Genomic DNA, 23,464 nt, shown 5'->3' with positions numbered 1-23,464 from the left:
TAAAAAGAATAAAGTACCAATACACACAGCAGAACCTTAAAAACATCACGCTCAGTGGGAGGCTCAGACACAGAAGGTCACTTGCTATATTATTCCATTTATATAAAATGTGTAAAAAAAAAGCAAATTAGAAAAATAGAAGGCAGAAGTGTAGGTCAGCAGTTGCTGAAGCTGGGTGAGATGGGTAGGGACTTGGAGAGTGACCAATATAACCATAAAAGGTTTCTAAAATTAAGTTTTGATTATGGTTGCCATATGCTGTGAAACCATCCCATGCTGAGTATGTTCATTGTCAGTTCTCTCAGATTAACAGAGAATTTGGAGTCTTTGGTGAATTTCACACAGCTTTAATGCTGAGACCCAAGACCATAAATACAGGCAGGAAGACAAAGACTCTAGCCTGAGAGAAGCAAAGCAACAACACTACATTTTACATTGTTCAGTGCCCATAGCCATACAATTGATACATTTTTGCAAATGCAAGTCCCATCTATTGTTTGCTAGATGTACAAATGCTGTAAAACAGCATTTCAAGGTATGAGCTCTGTTCTGTGGAAGGTGAAAATAGCCTAATTTACTCACTTTCCTTTCACTATATTAACAGCATAGTGAATTATATGCTCTAAATGGATGAATTTTATGTAGTGTGAATTGTATGTCAACAAAAAGAAAAAATAATGAAGGAATTTAAAACATTGTTTTTAAAGTAAAATGGAAAAGAAAGAAGAATAAACAATAGGGAAGGTTCTGGGAAAGATCACTAGCAGTCTAGAGGGAATAAGAAGAGTCAACTAGCTGAAACTAATACAAGTATTGAATAAGTTCTTTGTGGTCAGGTCAGGACCTCCAGCTATTTTTAGAAGAAATTTTTAAGGTTTGTAATCCCTTTTCAACAATGTATTAAGCGAGCTATCAGTTTGGATAATGAGGAAAGTTGTTCAATCGAATTCCAAAATGTACTTCAAGGTCATAGTGGTTTGCTAAGAACATATTACTCAATGAAGATAATAGAAAAAAATGGAGTGGCGTAATTATGCCATTTCATATCACAATAAAATGGTAACTAAATTATTGGGGAAAATATGAGCTATTTAGCTTCCATATGATCCAGCAATTCCACTCCTAGGTATTTACCCAAAGGACACAGAAACATCAATTCCAAACAACACCTGCACCCCTATGTTTATAGCAGCTCTATTTACAATAGCTAAGCTTTGGAAACAGCCCAAATGCCCAAAAATAGATGACTGGATTAAGAAGATGTGGTACATATATACCATGGAATATTACTCAGCATTCAAAAAAGATAAACACATGCAATTTGCAGCAACATGGATGGAGCTGGAGGGGATCATGCTCAGCGAAATAAGCCAAAAAGAAAAAGAAAAATACCGGATGGTCTCACTCATAGCAGGAATCTAGAAAACTTAAATAAGGGACCAGAAAAATTAATAACTATAAGAAAGCGAAAATCAAAATCAACAAAAAACTATGAACCAGAGACACTTTTTGGGGGGTGAGGGGCGGGAGGGGAGGGATTGGGGTCAGAATGGGGGGGTTGCAATTGTATGGGGAATATAAAAATAAAATTTATTATTTAAAAAAATATATGAGCTATTTTATAAAGGAATTATAACAGAGTGGTCCCCAGGAAAAGGAGAGGTTCCAGGTTCCCTTTCCTACCCAAGCAAGAGTGGAGCTGAGCAGGAAGGAGAAGAAGCTGGAGAGGAGAATGGAAAAGGAAGGAAGAGGGATGGAGAGCAAGGTGCCTTGGAGGAGGCACATGGAGCAGAGAGAGATGTGAAGATACTACACTTGTGTCTTGGTCTTGGACTGGTTGAAACAGATGTGGGGGAGAGTCCCGTGGGGAAATTAACAATGGCAGCATTTATCTTGCTTTTGATTTGGCTCCTTTCCTTCCAAACTTGTCTTGGCCATTTCTGCCCCTTTCCTAAGGGTCCCCACCAGGAGGTGGCTTAGGCCTGTAGAGGCTTTCTGCCATCATTGGCCCTACATTGGACCAAGCCTATTTGGCAGGACATTTACCTAAGAGGGGATGGGTAACTTCAGGTGGTTTGTCTGGAAACTCTATTCTTTGTCTTTGCTTTGTTGCAGACTCATTGTATTGAAGGTCCTTTCCATTAAATGTCATAGGCATTACAGTATGTTTTGTCTTGATGTAGCTGATGGCAGAACCTATTTAGAATGGGCAGATTTGGGGGTTCTGGGGTACCCTTCTCCCTGCCCTGTAACAGGATTAGGACAATCAACTCTTCATTAAGAGGAAGAAAAAGTAGGCTAATTTTCTACCTTTTATTAAATATAAATATATATTCCAGTTTGCTTAATGATAAAAGAAAAAAATTTAAAAATTGGTTCAATTTGAAAGAGCTTGTTTATTTCTGCAGTCAGTGTGAGAAGTAGTTCTGGGGAGACAGGAACCAGATTTATGAAAATTCCCTTCTATTCAGGAACCAGATTTATGAAAACTCCCTTCTATTCCACACTTTTTCCCATAAGTACTGAAATAAAATACTTGAAGTGAAGACTAACATGAATGATCAGAGTCTTGAGTTCTTTCAAAATTAATTAATAGAAGATTTTAGAATTTAAAATATAAAGTAAGTAATAAATGAATAATAATGAGTTGGAGTGTTTCTTGTAGTACTTAATATCAATAATACAACTAACTTAATTACAAATTTGAATAGTTTATATTAGACTCTCAGTTTTCTCAAGGGACAATTTTCATATATTTATTCTGAGATTTTGCTTAAGTATCAATCTGCATTACATTTTAAAAGAAGTTTCTAAGTAGAAAATTATCTGAAAAATTATATACCACAGTGTGATATTGTTTTTGAAATGATGTTAAAGGCATTTTGTATGTTTTTATATTTCTAAATTGTACATCAATTTGACAATGTAAACAGCTTCAAAAATGATCTTTATTAATTATTTCTTTTTTTAAAGATTCATTATTTTTTTTAAAGATTTATTTGTTTATACAAGAACCAGGGTACAGGCCAGATGTGTGGGAGGGAGAGAGGATTCACCAGAGACAGAGTGGGGAACAGAACAGGCAAATTGACTAAATACACTGCTGAGGGGAGCAGCGGGTGAGACAGGAGAGGTCTGCTTCGCCATGTGGGATTCTCCCCTGGCTGGCTGGGATGGAACCCACGCTGCAGAGGCTGCGGACAACTTCACAGTGCGGCGCTCAACCACCTGCGCCACCAGGTGGTTTAGGGGAGACCCTAAAGATTTATTTATTTATACAAGCACTGCGGTACAGGCCAGAGGTGCAGAAGGGTAAGAGAATTCACCCATGACAGAGAAGGGAGCAGAACAGGCAAAAGGACCTATGCACACTGCTGAGGGGAGCAACCGGAGAGACAGGAGAGGTCTGCCTAGCCATGTGGGAATCTCCCTGGCTGGCCGGGAATCAAACCAGCACTGCAGCAGAGGTTGTGGACAGCTTCACAGTGCTGCGCTCAACCTGCTGCACCACCGGGGAGGTCTTTATTAATAATTTCTTAGAAATGAAAGAAAATTCTACATTGTCAATGTACTAACAAAAAGAATATTCAGAGCAACTAATGTCAAAAATGGCAAATTGTTATCTTACTTTAAAATGATAAAAATCTGGGGCCTCCCCCATGGCGCAGCGGATGAGCGCTGGGCTGTGAAGCTGCCCGCAGCCTCCGCAGTGCCGGTTCTTCAGTGTACTTCAGTCAGCCTGTTCTGCTCCCTGCTCTATCTCTAGTGAATCCTTTCACACTCCAGAGCTTCTGGCTGTACCCAGTGCTTGTGTAAATAAATAAATAAGTCTTTAAAAATAAAAAATAAAATGATAAAAATCTGTAAAACATTGGAATAATGTATTTGTATTTATACTTTTTTCAGTAGCAACACATAATTTACATTCTGAAGTTTAAAAAATTACTTACTTCCCATAATTTGTATTTTCACAAACTAAAGGAAAGGTTTATAATTAGAAGCTATTCTTGTTTTGCAAAGAGTGCATTGAGTGAAATGAGTGCATGCTAGAATTGTATGTATGTTTTTCCTTGTAACCAGTCTCAAATACTATTAAATATTTGAGGTAATACTAAGAAGACAAAGTTCCCTTACATATATTTCCATTATTATGATACTCTGCAAAAGTAAGGTCTGACCACAGTGGCATATTTGATAGATTCCCTGGTGGTTAGTATTAGAAGATCATAACCATATGTGATCTGATTAAGCAGTTCAAATAGTGGTTTCTCAAAATAGTGGTTTCTCATAAGCTTTGTTAGAAATGTCTGCTATTTTATTGTTAAATTGGTTGAAGGAGTTTGAAAAATTAACATATATTCTAAGATTCACTTTCAAAAACTTATGTCCATAATCTTAAAAATCATAATTTTAAATTCTAGGTATATATGTGTATATGTGTGTGTGTGCATGCACATACATGTGTATTTTATTTTATTTCAATTTCTAGGGGTATATGATATTCAGAGAAAACTTCCAATAGGAATTCAAACACTGGCTTTTGAGATAAAGATTTTGAGAAATCAAGGTCCTATAATTGCATATAAATATTAATGGTATTTGTGATATGACAGTTGACTATTGAGTGATAAACTTTTAACAGAGTCATCTAAGAAGGTAGAGAAAACCAGCTCATGTTTCCCAGTTGTTATTATACCCAATGCAGACATCAAAACATATCAATCAGAACTTGCCAAATGCCTGTGATGTCACTTCTTAAAATGTGAACATTCCCCATAATAAGTTATCAGAATGCCAGGATTGCTTCTCCTTACAGATTCATATCATTTAATTCAGCTCTCAGGAGAAATTAAGCTGAAGCAAAATTAACTATAAAAATACTTTATGAATCATTTAATAATTCACGTGTAATGTAACAGGGTAGATAATTGTGCAGGAATATGACTTGAAATGTGGAGTTCCCTACTGCTCCACCACAGTGACAGTGCCCACCAAGGGTTATCTTTAGTCTATCTTGAGATATTAGAGTGAGTTTGATTTTGAAATTCATATAACATCATTTATGATTTACTTTGCTGTCAATATATTTTATTCATTATAATATGTGTGATATTTATAGTTGTAAATAGCTTTAGATTTTCAGTGCAGTGTAGAATTCTATTGTATGGCTATAACTGGTGGCTGAAGCCAAAGACTGTTATGTATGGTGCCTTCTGTCAGGGGGTGCTGGTGAGGATGGATAGCCCCAGGGAAAATATGAACAAAGTATCTGTGGGGACTGAGACTCTGATAAGAAGTATAAGGCACTGCAGAAGCAGCCCCCAGCATTCAGTGTTCGGGGTCCCGTGTTCAAGATTCAGCCTTCAGGATTTCAGCATTTTCAGATCTTCAGGGATTCTGGGGTCAGCAATTTCTGCCCCCAGCATGCTGAACTTCCAGAACACTGTGTGGGCCTCTAAAGAACATGGAGAGGCCTCTAGCAGCCAAACTCAGAGAGGTAAAGTTCAGAGATTTTGCAAATAGCCAAGCAACTGAAACTGTTTCCGGTTTTGCTGCTATTACAGGCTGGGAAGGTGAAGGCCAGAGCCTGGCGCCTTGCTGAACTGCGTAAGTGTGGCGTCTTGTCAGGTGGTTCGGCCACTGCAGCTGATGTTTTTATTTCTGTTTTTTCCCCAAAGATTTATTTATTTATTTTGTATACAAGATCTGGGTGTAGGCCAGAGGTGTGGGGCTGAGTGGATTCACTAGAGACAGAGTGGGGAGCAGAACAGGTGAAGCTAGTGAAATACATCGTTGAGAGGAGCAGCGGGCGAGACAGGAGAGGTCTGCTGTACAATATGTTGCTTAGCTCTCTGGCCATGGATCAAACTCAAATCACAGCGGTAATAGCAGTGATAGCACTGAGACTTAACCCCCTAGGCCACCAGGGAGCCCCTGCAGCTAATGTTTTTGAGTGTTGCTTGTCTGGTGCTCTGCTGGCACATCTTGGCAGCTTTGGCAAGCATCTCCTGTTGTGTTTTCTGCTGTCTTCATGAGTTGGAATCCGGCCTATAGTCTGACTGCCATGTGCTCCGTGTCATCAGTGGTGGGAAGATGCCATCTTGGGAGCATGGCCTATTGTTTGGGAGAGGAGCTCTGTATCCTCAGTGGCAGGAAGATGCTATCTAGGGAGCTTTTGTATTTAGGACTTTAAAACACTGGACACCACTTTGAAGGGGTAAAAGGCCATTTTTGGCCTCTGGAACTCTTTGTTTTGCACTGGTTTGTTAAATAAATCTCATTATTGTTGTTTTCTGAACCTGAGTAGTCTTGCAGTTCTGCACAAAGGTGAAGAATTCAGGCGGTTGCCGATAAACTGTTTGGACTGTGTCCTTGGCCAGTTTTAGTGGGCTTGCTGCCCTGTATCATGGCCTCTTTTTTTTTTTTTTTTTTTTTTTTTTACTATTATGAATAACACCAGTACATACATGTTTTGATACAATTTGCTTGGTTGTGTACTCAGTAGTAGCAATGCTGGACCACAGGTATAGTAAGTACAGCTTTAGTAGATAATGCCTTCTTTCCAACTTGATTGTATTTTTTGCATTTCAACCAGCAATGTATGAAGATTCCAGGTGCTACTCACCTTCACCAACACCTTTCATCAGTCCTTTTAATTGTAGAAATTTTAGTAGATATATTATGATATTACATTGTTATTTAATTTTCATTTCTCTGATAACTAATGGTGTTAAGCACATTTTTACATGTTTCTCTGCTATTTGAATGTTCTTTCATGTTTATTCAAATCTTTGTCAATCTTAAAGATTTATAGTTGGTAAACACTTTAAAATACAGGTGTTTTGAAACTGTCTTCTCCCAGGCTGGCTTCTCTGGATAAATTCAATGTTGTTTATTGATGAGCAAAGTGTTTCATTTTAAACAACTCCAATTTATCAATCTCTGGTTACCGCTTTTTGAAACACTATTTAAAAAATATTTGCCTGCCCCTGAATATATTCTCATATTTTATTCTAGAAATTGTGTTGCTTTACCTTTCACATTCAGGCCTATACTCAATCTTAAAATATTTTTTCCCTTATATTGGAGAAGTTTTATTTTTTCTAAATATTTTCTATTGATTCAACATCATGTAGTGAAAAGATTTATTTTCATTGCTACACTGCTATTGTGGTTTTGTTTTAAACAGGTCATGAATATACATAAATCTATCTTAAACTTTATTTTGTTCTATTGGTTAATTAATCTACTCTTGCACCAATAGAGCACTTTCATAAGTTAATCATTATAACTTAAAGTAAACTGGATATACGGTATTTCAAAAGTATGTCTTTGACATTTCAAGTCTTTTGCAATTCTCTGTAAGTTTCCAAAAATCAACTTGTCAACTTCCAAAGATATGATCAAACTTTAAAACTGCATGTTATGTGTGCAGAAATGACATCTCAAAAAAAATAATCTTTCATTCAATGAATATGGTGTCCCATTATAAGTTGAAAAATAGTATAGTTGTTATTAGTTTATAAATATACAGTAAATTGTACATTTGTATGAGTGCCTTGCTGAATTGCATTATTTCTTCTAGTAGTTAATATATTTTTGCAGAAATTATTATTTTTAAAGATTTTTTATTTATGCATACAAGAGCTGGGGTGTAGGACAGTGGGGTGGGGAGGGGGTGATGAAAGGATTCACCAAGACAGAGTGGTGAGCACGCGAATTGACTGAAATGCACTGTTGAGGGGAACAGTGGGGGAGACTGGAGAGGTCTGCTGCGCCATGTGGGTAGCTCCCTGGTAGGGGATCGAACTCCAGCTTTCTCCTTAATTTCAAGAATACATTTTTCATTTATTTTTCTTCATTATTACACTGGCTAGGAAATTTAATATGATGTTACAGAAAAGAGGTAAGAACAAACACCCTTATTTTATTTCCCATTGCAGGAGGAAAGTGTTCAGTATCTTATTATGTTGAATGCCAGCTGCAGCTTGTCATTGTTTTAGATAATTTTTATTAGCTTAAAGAAGATCCCTCTATTTCTAATTTATTTAGTATTTTTTTTAAGATTTATTTATTTATTTACACAAGCACTGGGTACAGTCAGAAGCACGGGAAGGTAAGAGAATTCACCAGAGCCAGAGAGGGGAGCAGAGCAGGCAGAAGGACCGAAGTACACTGCTGAGGGGAGCAGCGGGCGGCAGGAGAGGTCTGCGCGCCATGCAGGACCCTCCTCCAGTGGCCGGGGAGCAGCCAGGGATTGAACCTACGCTGCAGAGGCTGCGGGCAGCTTCGCAACCCAGTGCTCAACCGCTGCACCACTGGGGAGGCCCTTTACTTAGTATTTTTATTCTGAAAGTGTGCTGGATTTTATGGAGTCAAGCATGATATTTCTCCTTTTTGCTGATGAGAGTAGTATAGTATAATGGTTGATTTCCCAATGTTTAATCAGTTTTGTATTCCTGGAATAAACCTCATTTGTATTATCTTATTTAGAAATGTTGCATCTGTGGTCATGAAATAATTTGGCTTTAGTTTTCTTTTCCTGCAAGTTATTAAATGATTTTGGCATCAGGGTTATCCCAATCCCATAAAACAAATCAAAACTTGACTCCTTTTTTCTGAAATAATTTATGCAAGATTGATGATCACATTGTTTCATCTTTAAAAATTTGTAAGAATTCATCAGTCAAACTATCCAATCTTGAGGTTTTATATGTCTGTGAAGAAATACAGTTGTAAATTCAATTTGTTTGACAGACTTAATGCCATTTAAATTTTCTATTTATTCTATAAAAATTGTGGTTTTTTTAAGAATTTGTCTATTTTCTTTCAGTTTTCAGACATCTTAATATGTATTCATAATGTGTTCTTTTGTTATTGAGATAAAGTTCTAATACCACAAATTCACCATTTTTTTACAGATAAACATTTTAATTGATTAAATATATTATTTTCAAGATCTGTTTGAAATCGCACTTGTACTGTATTAATCAACAGCCAAAGGCAATAAAAAAGTTTAAAACCAAAAATATTCTGACATGAACACATGACAGGAACCACTGCTATGTAAAGTAACATATACTGCTCCCAAAACAATGATATTTTTAGAAGATAATTCATCTCAACATATGCCAGGACAAATCTGTAATCAAGGCTGGAAGAAATATATATTAGTGCCTGCTTTTTAAAAGTTTATTTTACATTTTAAATACAGTATTTTCTCATTTAAAAAAAGCCAGAAGAGCCTAACCCCGTGGTTTCTCTATCATATATACATGATAGCTAATGAACAGGCTGACAGACGTTCTGGATATAACAGTATGGACATCTATGAGCTGGGACTATTGAATTAAAATTAAAAAACACAAATTCTGCTATTCCTGGGAGAAAATAATCTTATAGAGCATCTCAAAACATTTTTATGCAAGCATCTAGTGAGTGAAATTGTAAAATCAAATTGGCACCTACCGAATTAAAATGAATAAAATCATTTAAATACAATTCTTTGTATGAGGAACAACATTGCACCAATATGGAAATTCACCATTTTAAAGTGTACAGTTCTGCATTTTTAGTGCATTTATGAGATTGTGCGACCATCATCATCACTAATTCCAGAACATTTTCATCATTTCTGTTATCATTAACTTTCCATTTCTCCTCCTCCCAGTCCCTGGTAACAATTAATTTTATTTCTTTCTCCATGGATTTTGCTATTTTGCACATTTTATATACGTAGAGTCATACACATTGTGAGCTGGCTTCTTTTGCTTAGTGTAATGTTTTCAAGGTCTTTCTAAGTTGTGGCACGGTATCAGTACCTTACTCTTTTTTTATGACTCACTAATATTTCATCATATGGATACACCATATTTTGATTACCTGTTTATCAGTGATTGACATTTGAGTTGTTTCCACTTCTTGGTTATTGTGAATGGTGTTGCTATAAACACTCTTATAAACATTTTTGTGTGAAGATGTCATTTTTGTGTAAATGTGTATGCAAACCTCTTGGGTATACACTTAAGAGTAAAATTGCAAGATTACATAGTAACTTTATGTTTCATATTTTGGAGAATTGTGGAACTGTTTTCCAAAGCTGCACCAGAAAAATGCCAATTTCTCCACATTCTCCCCAGCATTTGCAATTTTTCTCTCTTCTTCTTTTTCTTCTTCTTTTTTTAGATAGTCATTGTAGTTGTTGTAAAGTAGTATCTCATTATGGCTTTCATTTTTATTTCACTAATGCTAGTGATGCTGAGCCATAATATGTTCTTATTGTATTTTAAAATTTGAATAATGCAACGATACTGCCTTTTTCACTTTCCCGATGGACAATTTGTGTTTTTCCCTATATTTTTTCAGCATTTGTCTTGTTAGAGTGCTGTGTTTTTTTCAATCTTTTCATAGGACAAACTTTTAGCTTTGTCAATTTTCTCTGTCATATATTTACTCAGCTTTTCATTATTTCCTTTTTTCGTTTACCTCTTTGGGTTCAATTTATTGTTTTTTATAGTTTCTTGATATGGAAATATCAATAATTGTCAATATTTTTTAAAGTTATATTTATTGACGTAATGTTGACTTATAACACAATATATGTCTTGGGGTATAAGACTGCAGCTCTCCAAATGTATGTTATTTCATCACGCCCACTACCAAATTCCCAGTAATCCTCCATTGGATCCCCTTTCCCCCTTTGCTCCTACCCAAACATACTCCTCATCTAGTAGCCTTAGTCATATGCCATTTTGCTCTTCACACTATTATTTCCAGCCTTTTCTCTCTCATTCCTGCCCACCTCATTCTCTCCTGGAAGCCTCAGATCTATGATCAGATTTCAAGGTTTGTCTTAGTTTGACCTTTTGTTTGGTTTCTCTATTCCACATATAAATTAAACCATGCAGTATTTATCTTTCTCCTTCTGACATATTTCACTTAGCATAATCCATTCCAGCTCTATCCACATTGCTGTAAATGCCACAATTTATCTTTTTGATTGCTGAGTAGTATTCCACTGTGTGTGTGTGTGTATGTATGTATGTGTGTATGTGTGTGTGTGTGTGTGTGTACATTCATTTGTTTGGGGCATTGGGGGTGTTTCCCCAATCTTAGGCATTGTAAATAGTGCTATAATAAACACAGGAGTACAAGTTTCCTTTCAAATTAATGTTTTTGAGTTCTTTGAGTAGATACCTAAGAGTGGAATTGCTGTGTTTTACTGCAGATCCATTCATAGTGTTTTGAGGAGCATCCACACAACTATTCATAGAAGCTGGACCAGTCTACATTTCCACCAAAAGTATAGCAATGTTCCTTTTCTCCACATCCTCACCAATTCTTGTTCTTTTTATTTGTTTGTTTTAATATGAGCTATGCTTTCAGGTATGAAGTGCTATCTCATTGTGGTTTTGATCTGCATTTCCCTGATGATAAGTGATGAGCATTTCTTCTTACATCTGTTGACCTTCTTAATGTCTTCTTTGGAGAAATGCCTATTTTGTTTTTCTGCCCATTATTTGATTGGGTTGTTTGCTTTGTCTTTTGTTAAATTGCACGAGTTCTTTGTAGATCTTGAATATTCAATCTCTGTTTAGATGTATGTTGTGCAGATGTTTTCCCCCATTCAATAGAATTTCTCTTGTTTTGGTTACTGTTGCATTTGCTGTTTAGAAGCTTGATATATTCCTAGTTGCTTATATTCTCCTTTGTTTTTCTTGCTGCTGGAAGTGAGATTCCTTTTGACAGGAATATATTGACTATTTGGGTTTTTTATTGTCACATACGAATTTTATCAATATTCATTCCATTTATTTGAAGAATACCATTAGAAGTTTAATTGGGATTGCATTGAATTTGCAAATTGCTTTGGGAAGGATAGCCATTTTGACAATGTTGATTCTTCTTTTTCATAAGTAGGGCATATCTTCTATTTTCTTGTGTCTTCTATTTTTTTTTCGACGTTATATTGTTTTCCTTGTCGAGGTCCTTCACCTCCTTTATTAAGTTTGTTCCCAGGCATATGCATTGAAGTTCTAATTGCCCTTCAAATTACTGCTTTAGCAGTATGACCTCCCACCCCCCAGTGATATATTGCATTTTTTCTATTATTTAGTCAAAAATATTTTCTAATTTCTATTCTGATATCTTTTTTGACTTGTAGATTACTTGGAAATTTGTTGTTTAATCCAAATTAAGGGATTGTCTATTATTTTTTTCTGTTATTGATTTCTAACTTGTTTCACTTTTGTCACATATTTCTATATGATTTAAATCTTTGGAAATATATTTAACAAAGAAAATTTTGAATATGAAAAGTCTCAAACATATCTAGAAATTAATAGTCACAATCATCTAGTTAAAGAGTTGAACCTAAAGAGGGATCTTCAAATTTTTGTTCTTTATCACTCTCATATATATTTAAATGAAAAAATGTTAGAAGTGTAACTATAATTAAAACCATTCAGGTACTCTGTTTATCAATATGTGAGTTACCATTCTACAGCAAGACTTCTATGGTATAGTTCTCATATCACTTGGACAAATAAAATTATTGAAAAGATGGATCATCATTTCACAATGTAACACATTTGATCTTTGGAAAGCGAGGAAATATTCTTCCAATATGATCTATCTTGCTGCAGATTCTATCTTTGAGTTTCCCAGACATAGATAGCAAATTGTGACACTGATTTCTTATGTGCACTTCAAATTTCATTTTATTTAAAGCAGTATTTCATGATACATGTTTCCTAAGACCATTTAAATTTCTTTTCTTTTTTTTACAATAAAAGGCAGATTTATTAATCAATAAACTTATATATGGAATGGAAAGTAAAAATTAAACTAACATATTTATTATAAATTTAACAAAAAATAATATATAATGCTAGGTTCAAACTTTTTTTTTTATAATAATGATGGTAAAGGTCTAAAGAAATGGCAGACCCTAATGTGGTACCAGAAGTATATACAGCCATTCAGGAGGACCATCTAACAATTAATCTCTTGTTTTAAGAGTCTCCAAATTATTCATACATTTTCTCTCAAAAATTCTACTTCTAAAAATTATCTTAAGAAAATAACCATAGATCTCAACAAAGATTTGTATATCAAAAAGTCCACTACAATGTTATTTTAAAATATCGAGTGACAGGAATTATCTAAATGTCTAATAGACCATTTAAATTTCTATCTTACCCATATTGTCAACAACTATTCCATTTTAAGAATATGATTATATTATTCATTTATTTTCCCATATACAGAAGAGATGGTACAAACTGTAACAATTCTATCCAGTATTGTCACTGACATCATACTTCAGCTTCAAATAGCACAGCAATGAAAATCATTGAAGTGTAAGAGAAATGTTACCCAAACTCCTGATCTCTTCAACAGTAGAACAAATTAACTAAAACTCTGTCTCTATTTCCTCATTTGAATGACAAAATTTATGTTAAGTTGCAAAGTACTAGTGTCTTCACAGGAATAGCTCAAGTCCAAGTCCTTAACAGAGAGCCTTTCACAAGGGTAGTGCTCACAGAACATCAGCTATTCCCTTCCACTACATTCTAACCTCTCTTACACATTATCCTAAATTCACTGATAGTTAATATGTATTCTGATGATATTTAGAGTTACATTCCACATTTCGGATACATTTAAGTTATGTTGTAGTAACAGATGACACCATATCTCAAAGGCTTAAGATAATAAAGGTTATTTGTCTATCTTACTACAGGTTTAGTACAGGTTTACAAGGATCTTTTTTGTTTACAGTGCATGTCTAACATGAAAATGTAGAGATAGGAATAGCAGCTGGAATAAATGTCTCAATGACAGTTAAGAAGCAAAATTTCTTAGATAATCAAAATGATTATTCAAACCCAAGAGCACTTTAACAGATTTTACTCTTGTTAGAACTTTTCCAACAAATACAAATTTGAATTTATTTTATATAGGTAGAAACAGTGAGACATTAACATTAAAAATATAATTATTCTTGACAGGGTGGCTTCTATTTCTAGCTGTTTTGACTTGAATATATGTTGTGCTAGCTATGAGCAGAGAAAGGCAATGCAGAGATTGACTATCTTCCTTTCTCAAGAATGCTCTGTGGCAATGCATAAGTTGGGTACCAATTATTTAAATCTTTTTCTATCTATTTGGTCACAAGTGAGGGTTGAAAAAGCTGGTTTTACCTGCAAGTGGCAGATTTTAAATAACCATTTCATAGATTTCAAGTCTAGGTACATGGCTTTGCTCTCTTGTCTAACAGAGTAGACATTTTACATTATGTTCACAGACAAGCACAATTTTATGTGTTCAGGAGAGGAGATCAGAAATATGTGTGGCACCCCTAATGACTAGTGCAGCATCCCTCGTGGCCTATATTTCAGCTTTGCTGAAAGTATTCAGAAGCATACCATTACACAGCCTCAAGTGTACCTAAAATGGAAAAGAATAAGAACACCAAACATTGAAGAAGATTTGAAACAAGCAGAATTCTCAAACATTATAATTTGGGGAGTAGAAAATGGAACAACCACTTTAGAAAGCTGTTGGTAATTACTTAAACATTACATGCACATCTACCTTTTGAACCTGCAGTTGCAATATAAAAGAATTTAAAATGCACATCCATGAAAACCCTTGTACAAGAATGTTCAATCAGATTTATTTATAGTAGCCAAAATTAGCCTACCTGTCCATCCATAGGAGAATGGACAAATCAAATGTTGTATATTCATACAGTAAATACTATTCATAATAAAAAAGAACAAGCCACAAATATTTTAAAACACATGGATGGCTATCAAAACATTGCGTTCAGTGGAAGAAGTCAGAAAGAAAGAACATTCTACAGATTCTATTATGTACAGTCTAAAATAGACAACATAAACCTATAAGGATAGAAATCAGACCAGTATTTGACTTTAGCTTTGAAGGTGGAAATTAACCAGTAAAGAGCACAAAGGAACGTTTTTTGATTAATGGAAATATTCTGTGTCAAAACTAACTGAACATTTTACTTTGAGCATTTTACTCTGTAAATAATATCTTGACTTTTCAAAACTTAAAACATATTCATGCATTATAATCATATAGTTTTAAATAAGACTTTATTTGACAAATCTAAAACCATTCATTAGCCATTTCAGTATATTTCATTTGACTTAGATTTTTGGGGTAATATTTTACTAAATTTCTGGGAGACGACTGCACTTTAACAAACTGAAAGATAGTAAAATGTTTAAGATTATTTTGATAGCATTACGAGACAGTAAACTTTATTGTACTATATTTTAAAGTCTGTAAAATTCAACATCTTTAAAAGTCGAATAAGTTTGTTCAAATTTTTAAATCTCAACTGTCCTGAAAGAAATGTATTAAATTTCCTAGATGCTGACATCTGGTGGGGCATTTCTATAGTTTATTTCCCTGGTTATAGTGTTATTTAACTGTTTACTAGCATCACTTAGTGTAAAGTTTGAACTTTGGAGGAAGACAGATACACAATATAATGAAGTCTTTTCAGATATCTAATTACTCTTAATTTTTTTCTCACATGTTAAACAATATAAAAGTTTCCTAATCTAAAACAGTGTCTGGCCCATTGTATAAATGTAAATGACAGTTAATTCTTGCACATGGAGTACCTTTCATAAATGCGTTTTCCCTTCCTCCCCTTCCATACCCCCTCCCTCTGTGAGAGGCTCACTGTGACAGGCCTGCATCCAGGTCCCTTTCTGGAGCTCACTATGATGCACCTGCTATGGCAGGCAAGAAAACACTATTTACCAAGCCGATGGACCTTTAATTTTTTTCACAACTCAGAAACAAAGACAGTGCCACATTCAATTAAGTCCTTTGTAATATAATGGGGATCTTTGCAAATGTGCCTATTAGAAATTTTCTGGAGAAGCATTATTGCATAAGTAGTTATTACTTATTAAATCACTGGGCCATGTCTGTGGTATTATGAAGCAACATTGAGCATGGTGAATAAGCAAGTCTCTCTAAAAGTATGAACACTATTTTCGACAACTATATTCCTTATTTGTGGCCAATAGCATTTCAGAATTATGATTATTTTTTTCATTTAGTTGTTTTGAACCTTTTAAAGAGTATTTTGTCAAACATTCTTGAATAAAAATATGAAAATGTAAGTTGGTCACATTTTGCAAAGTGCAAATAGGAGGGTGTCACGACTATAGAGAAGTTTTATATTACACAGTTTTAATGAGCAGTTGTAGACATAACTCGGGACCCCAGAGTTACAGTTCAGTATCTTATACTCTCCTGGATGTTAACTTTTCATTTAATTCTCACATTTTAACATCAATTTGGATGAAAGTCTTCAGTTTACATTTCATAAACACAGCTAAAATTTGGCATAATGGTGAAAAGCACTGGTCGCCAAATACACAAAAATGCTATACATTCATTTTTTTAATTTTTTTTAATTTTAAATAATTGATGCTTTAAAAAAAAGATTTATTTATTTATACAAGCACTGGGTACAGTCAGAAGCGCGGGAGGGTGAGAGAATTCACCAGAGGGTGAAAGAATTCAAGGGCTCACCAAAGCGGAGAGCAGAACAGGCAGACAGGTGAAGTACACTGCTGAGGGGAGCAGCGGGAGGCAAGAGAGGTCTGCGCACCATGTGGAACCCTCGCCCAGCGGCTGGGGATCGAACCGGTGCTGCAGATGCTGTGGGCAGCTTCGCAACCCAGTGCTCAACCGCTGTGCCACTGCGGAGGCCCCAAAATGCTACACATTTAATATAACAGGTAATCATAGATATTTTTATTTAAATAGACATCTAGAGCAAAAAGAAAAATTAGGGCCTCCCCGGTGGCGCAGCGGTTGAGCGCTGGGTTGCGAAGCTGCCCGCAGCCTCTACAGTACCGGTTCGATCCCCGGCTGCTCCCCGGCCACCAGAGGAGGGTCCCACATGGTGCGCAGACCTCTCCTGCTGCCCGCTGCTCCCCTCAGCAGTGTACTTCGGTCCTTCTGCCTGCTCTGCTCCCCACTCTGGCTCTGGTGAATTCTCTCGCCCTCCCACGCTTCTGACTGTACCCACTGGGTGCAGTCAGAAGCACAGGCGGGTGAGAGAATTCACCAGAGCCAGAGTGGGGAGCAGAACAGGCAGAAGGACCGAAGTACACTGCTGAGGGGAGCAGCAGGCGCAGCAGGAGAGGTCTGTGCACCATGTGGGACCCTCGCGGGTGGCCGGGGATCAAACCGGCGCTGCAGAGGTTGCAGGCAGCTTCGCAGCCCAGCGCTCAACCGCTGCGCCACCAGGGGAGGCCAAATAAATAAATCAAAAAAAAGAAAGAACTGTACTATCTTTGCAACTTAAAAAAAAAAAAAGAAAAATTAGATAATGATTTTCTGACGAGTGTTTGGAAATCTGACTTTCACAAATATCCCTGCATTGTAAGTTTGACATAAAGATGTGGGAGAAATGCATGGAAAGAACGAATTTGGAAGACAAAACACAATGCTCAAGCACTACTATTATGGTAAAACTATTTTTTTAAGATTTATTTATTTATACAAGAATGGGGGTATAGGTCAGAGGCGCCAGAGTGTGAGAGAATTCACCAGAGAAAGCTGGGAGAAGAACAGGCAGATGGATGAGGGGAGCAGCGGACGAGGCAGAAGAGGTCTGCCACGCCATGTGGGTTTCTCCCTTGCAGGCCGGGAACCAAACCTGCACTGCAGAGGCTGTGGGCAGCTTCACAGCATAGCACTCAACCTGCGGCACCACAGGGGAGGCCCAGTAAAACTATTTTTAAAAAATATTTATAGGGCCTCCCCTGGTGGCGCAGTGGTTGAGCGCTGGGCTGCAAGGCTGCCAGCAGCCTCTGCAGCGCCGGTTCGTTCCCTGGCCGCCGGCGAGAGTCCCACCAAAAAAAAGAAAAAAATTATAGCTTACAAAAATTCAACATTGTCCACATATTTGTTGAATATGTACTATGTGGTAGACACTATCTTAAATGTGCAAAATACTTTTCTAAATTAATTCTAATCACATGTATTTATTGACACATGACATGTGGCTAGTTCAAAATGAGGATTATTCCAGGTGTCAAATACACACCTTATTTTAGAGACTTGGGATTAAAAAAAAAAAAGAAAGAAAAGTTACTCTACTATTTTTGCATTCATTATATTATCATATTTGGGATATATTGCTTTAAATAAAATACATTATTAATATTTAATTTAGCTGACTTCATACTGTTGTGTTTTTTTTTTTTGTGTAGAAGAACTGGAATGTAGGCCAGAGGTATGGGGGATGAGAGGACTCACCAGAGACAGAGTGGGGAGTAGAATTGGTAGATGTACTAAAATACATGACTAAGGGAGCAGTGGGCAAGACAGCAGAGGTTTCCTGAGCTTTATGTGGATTAGCTCCCTGGCCCGGGATTTAACTCAGGTGGCAGTGATAGCTCTGAAACTTAATCCCTAAGCACCAGGGAGGCCCCAAATTTAGGTGATTTCATAGTTATCTAATGGTGATACTAGGTAATATTTAATTACTTATGTAAATATTATATATCTATTAGAAATATGATATATTATCATAGATATTCATGATATTCACCAGATAGTCTGTTTTTCTATCCTTCTTGGTGCCTAATAGGACAGCATCCCTCACTCCCATTGAAGTTAAGTGTGATCAAGAACTTTCTTTTGACCAAAGAATAAATGAGAAGCAAGTGTCACTTCCTAAAGAGGCTATAAGAATCCATGTGTGTAGGGTAAGTAAAGTATCAGGCTTTTCCACCTTCCCGCCATTAAATTAAATGCATGGCTGATGGCGGGCCCCTGGTATGGGCATATGTAGGTGGGTACACCTGGGCTGAGAGACTGGGCTCATAAGGGTGGCATCACGGGAGGCCAGAAGAGCAGCAGAACCACCAGAAGGAGAAGAGAGAGAACGAGACCACATTAGAACACTAGAGAGCCCCGAAGGAGTAGAGATTCGCTGGGGACTAGGAGGCTGTAAGGGTAGGACATGGGCACAGTGCAGGTTTTCTGATCCCATGCAGACCGGGTAAAGGAGGAGTCAGAGTCCTCAGTGGTTTTTTGCAGGTCTTTTATAGGGATGTAGGGTAAAGAAAATATCAGGCTTTTCTGCCCTTCCGCCATCAGGATATATCAGCTGATCAGCTGAGTATGCTGAAGAACTGTGAGTCTCGTAAAATCACCTGTGGGTGATGCCCTGCTCATTCTTGAGTGAGGGTGAGGAGCTGAGGAACCTGTCCTTGGGGGACGGGTGGGGGACGTGGCTTGGGGTGGAGCCCAAGCCGAATGCAGAGTTTGGATCCCCGACCCATGTGCTTGTGCAGTGGGTTGGCTTGAGTGCAGGGGTCTGTGAGTCGCATTGGTGGCCATGAAGGCCGAGTGTTGGAGCGACTGCAGACAGAAACCCTGAGGGTTGGTGATTACCCCCAACAGAATAAAATTGCCAATCCCAGAGCTAGTGCATCCTGGGGGTGGATGCTGTGTGTGCCTTGTAGCCGAGACTACAGCCAGAGAAGGCCAGGAAGCCTGACGGCTCCTGGTGTGTTATAGTAGATGCCTTGAGTGATTCCCCTCCCTCGTATGAGCAGTGCCTTCGGCAGCAGATTTGGTGGCTTATCTGCTGGTACCAATAGTCTTTTGCACTAGGTTGGTGCCCTGCCTGGACTTATTTGTGTTCTGTTGTATTTTGTTATATTGTATTTTGTTATATTTGATGTATTTGCTTTTGTGGGCCATGGCTGCATTGTTTGTTTGCTTAGAAAATTGTATATATATGTATAGACTGTATGGCAGAAAACCCTGAGGGGGTGGACTGTAGGGTAAAGAAAATTTCAGGCTTTTCTGCCCTTCCGCCATCAGGATAGATGATGGATCCTTGTCCTGAATGCATGCCTGATGGCGGGCACCTGGAATAGGGTGTGGCATAGGTAGATGGGATTCAGCTGAGCTAAGACTGTGCTTTTAAGGGGGCGTCACAGGGACGTCAGCAGCAGCACCAGTAGCAGCAGCAGGAGCAGCAGTAGAAGCCGAAGCAGAAGCCGAAAGAGAAGCCGAGAAGCAGCAGAACCAACGCTAGAGAGCCCAGATAGAGTGAAGACTTGCTGGGGGCTGGGAGGCCTGCCAGCCCCCCAGCCCCCTAGCCAGCACCCCTGCCTGCCATATGCCTGGTGAACCCCAAATAAAAAGCCTGCAAAACCACTGAGGACTCTGGCTCCTCCTTTACCCGGTCTGCATGGGATCAGAAAACCTGCACTGTGCCCAGCCTGCCCCTACAAGGGATTTACCAGGTACACGGCAGGCAAGGGTGCTGGGGGGCCGGGAGGCTGGCAGGCCTCCCAGCCCTCCCAGCCCCCAGCAAGTCTTCATTCTATCTGGGCTCTCTGGTGATCTCTGCTTCTGCTTCTTTGCTTCTCTTTTGGCTTCTCTTTCAGCTTCTGCTGCCGTCCCCGTGATGCAGCCCCTAACAGCCCAGTCTTAGCCCAGGTGAATCCCATCTACCTATGCCCACACCCTACTCCAGGTGCCCGCCATCAGGCATGCATTCAGGACTGCAGGGATCCATCATCTATCCTGATGGTGGGACAGCAGAAAAGGCTGACATGTTTCCTTACCCTACAGAGGCCTACCAGCCTACCAGCCACCTCCTGCCCCAGCACCCCTGCCTTCCATGTACCTGGTGAACTCAATAAAAGCCTGAAAAAGCCACTGAAGGCTCCAGGACTCTCCTTCACCCATCTGCATAGGATCATAGAGATCCTGCCCTGTGCCCTTCCTGTGCTACAATGTGTAATTCATTTCCTGGCGATCTATTTCTACAGAAATAGATATTGTAAAGATGCCTGGTGTAGGGTAAGGTAAAAGTATCAAGCTTTTTTGCCCTCCCACCATTAGGTTAGATGATGGAACCCTGTGGTCTTTAATGCATGCCTGATGGTGGGCACCTGGAGTAGGGTGTGGGCATATGTAGATGGGATTCACGTGGGCTAAGAATGGGATTTTTTTTTTTAGGACAGCATCATGGGGACCCCAGCAGAAGTCGAGAGAACAGAAGCAGTAGAAGCAAAGAAGCAGAAGCAGAATCATGAGAGAAGCAGAGAACATGAGAGAAGACCAGAGAGCCCAGATAAGAGTGAAGACATGCAGCACCCCTGCCTGCCATGTACCTGGTAAATCCCAATAAAAGCCTGAAAAAGCCACTGAGGGTTCCAGGACTCTGATTCCTCCCACACCCTATCTGCTTGATCAGAAATCCTGCACTGTGGCCCATCCTGCCACTACATTTGGCGTAATCAGCAGGATGATCCATGCAGACGGGTATGGAGCCCTCCAAAGACCTGGAGGGACTGAGGAGAAGCTGACTATGCCTGTGACAACACTGGATGTGTCATGGTGGCACAGGAGGTGGACAAGGTCCAGGAGCTGCAGGAAGAGACCTCACCTCAAGGAGGAGACAGCCGAGAGGACCAGCCAATGACCCTTGGGACAGCAGAATCGTTGGGGGATAAAAGGAGCACAATTTGGAGCTCACCAGTGATGATGCAGTGAAAGGTCAATGGATTTGGACTATTGGACTTGGACTGACAATCCCGCCAGAAGGTGGAGGAACCTTGGCAGGTTGTTACATTTTGGGGACCCAGGGTGTATGGTATCATTTAAAATCAAGGTATGGCCAGTGGGCCTTGATATAAGAGCCCACAGTTGGCTGAGGGAAGAACCCTCATCAAATTCTCTTCAGCCACGCAGAGAAAAAAGCCAACTGAGAAATCAAAAGCTGGTACTGAGATTGAGAAGCCCTGAGCGGCTGTTAAGCACTAAGTAAGCTAAAGAAGGCCATCAAGTCTCTTAAAGTCACCTGTGGGTGATGCCCTGCTCATGGCTGAGTGAGGGTGAGGAGCTGAGGACCCCAACCTTGGGGGACAGGGTGTGGGGGGGGAACGTAGCTTGGGGTGGACCCAAGCCGAAGAGGGGACCCAAGAGAGGCCGCATGTGGAGTTTGGATCCCCGACCCATGTTGCTGCAGGGGGCCTTGTTGCCCCAGCCAGATAAGACACTGGCAAGCAGCAAAGCTAAAGGGCCTCACACCGTGGGGCCGAAGCAAAAGAGCCTCACACCGTGGGGCTGAACTAACATTCCTTCATTTTTTGTCCTTGGTCATAAAGAGACAAAATTTCTCAAAAAGCACATTAGGCAATAAATTATATGCATCAGTATACTGCAAATAAATGGCACGGAAAATTATCTGTTTAAAAATTAGTTATTAAACAATTTGGCCCACTTGACAATGGGAGATGATTTATTGTACATATCTGACAAGCAATCCAGCACAACAATTATAGTAAATCCTTCTTTTGCTTTGTTTGAAGTTTCTTAGGAAAGTTTTTAAATGAAGTTAACTGTGTTAAGAAGTTTCTAGGTAGAAAAAGTTATGAGAGCTGAGTAGCAGCGGGTCTCCGGCTGAAGGCCATATGCATAGAAGAGTCTTTTGATGCTTAGGCTTTAGCTGATAGGGATATACTGGAGGCTATCCACTGTCTTAGGTAATTGTCTAGCTGAAATAATAAGTTTTAGTGTTAGGTTTGGTTTTTTTATCTATTAACCTTGAAGGCTACTGTCTAGCTAAGACCCATAGGAGCCAGTAGTCCATGGGAATAAAATACACTAATTGTTTCTGCTTTGCACATGATGATGTAATTTTTCTGATTACTAAAAATGAATAAATAAAGACCTGCTGAGTCTCTCAGCAGAAGATACTTGCACCTCATCCAGTGTCAGTGTCTCCTTAATCCCCTTCCCCTCAGCCCTTAAGTTTCAGCCCCTACCGTGTCGCCTAGGCCGTCTCATCCTTTCAGGAACCCCTGACACGACATTTTGCTGGAGGTTGGTCCCTGGCACCATGTGCTTGTACAAGAGGTTGGCCTGAGTGCAGGGGTCTGTGTGTTGCATTGGTGGCTATGAATGCTGAGTGTTGGAGGGACCGCAGGCAGAAACCATAAGGGTTGGCTATTACCCCCAACAGTATAGAATCGCCAATCCCAGAGAGTGCTTCCTGGGAGTGGACGCGGTGTGTGGCTTGTGGCCAAGACCAGAGCCAGAGACGGTCAAGAAGCCTGATGGCTCCTGGCATGTGACGGTAGATGCCATGAGTGGTTCCCCTTCCTCGCATGAGCAGTGCCTTTGGCAGCAGAAGTGGTGGCTCATCTGCTGGTACCAATAATTGTTTTTTGCCACTAGGTTGGTGCCCTGCCTGGAATTATTTGTGTTCTGTTGTATTTTATGTATTTTATTGTTCTATTGTAATGTGTATTGTTTGTTTTTGTGGGCCATGGCTGCAGCGGTCTATTGCTAAGAGAAATATATATGACTTGTATAGACTGTCTGGCAGAAAACCCTGAGGGAGTGGATTGTAAGGTAGGGTAAAAGT

The sequence above is a fragment of the Talpa occidentalis genome, unplaced genomic scaffold (assembly GCF_014898055.3).
Source record: "Talpa occidentalis isolate TD23 unplaced genomic scaffold, MPIMG_talOcc4v2.1 talOcc4.4, whole genome shotgun sequence".
Classification (NCBI taxonomy): domain Eukaryota; kingdom Metazoa; phylum Chordata; class Mammalia; order Eulipotyphla; family Talpidae; genus Talpa; species Talpa occidentalis.
This window is presented reverse-complemented; position numbering follows the sequence as displayed.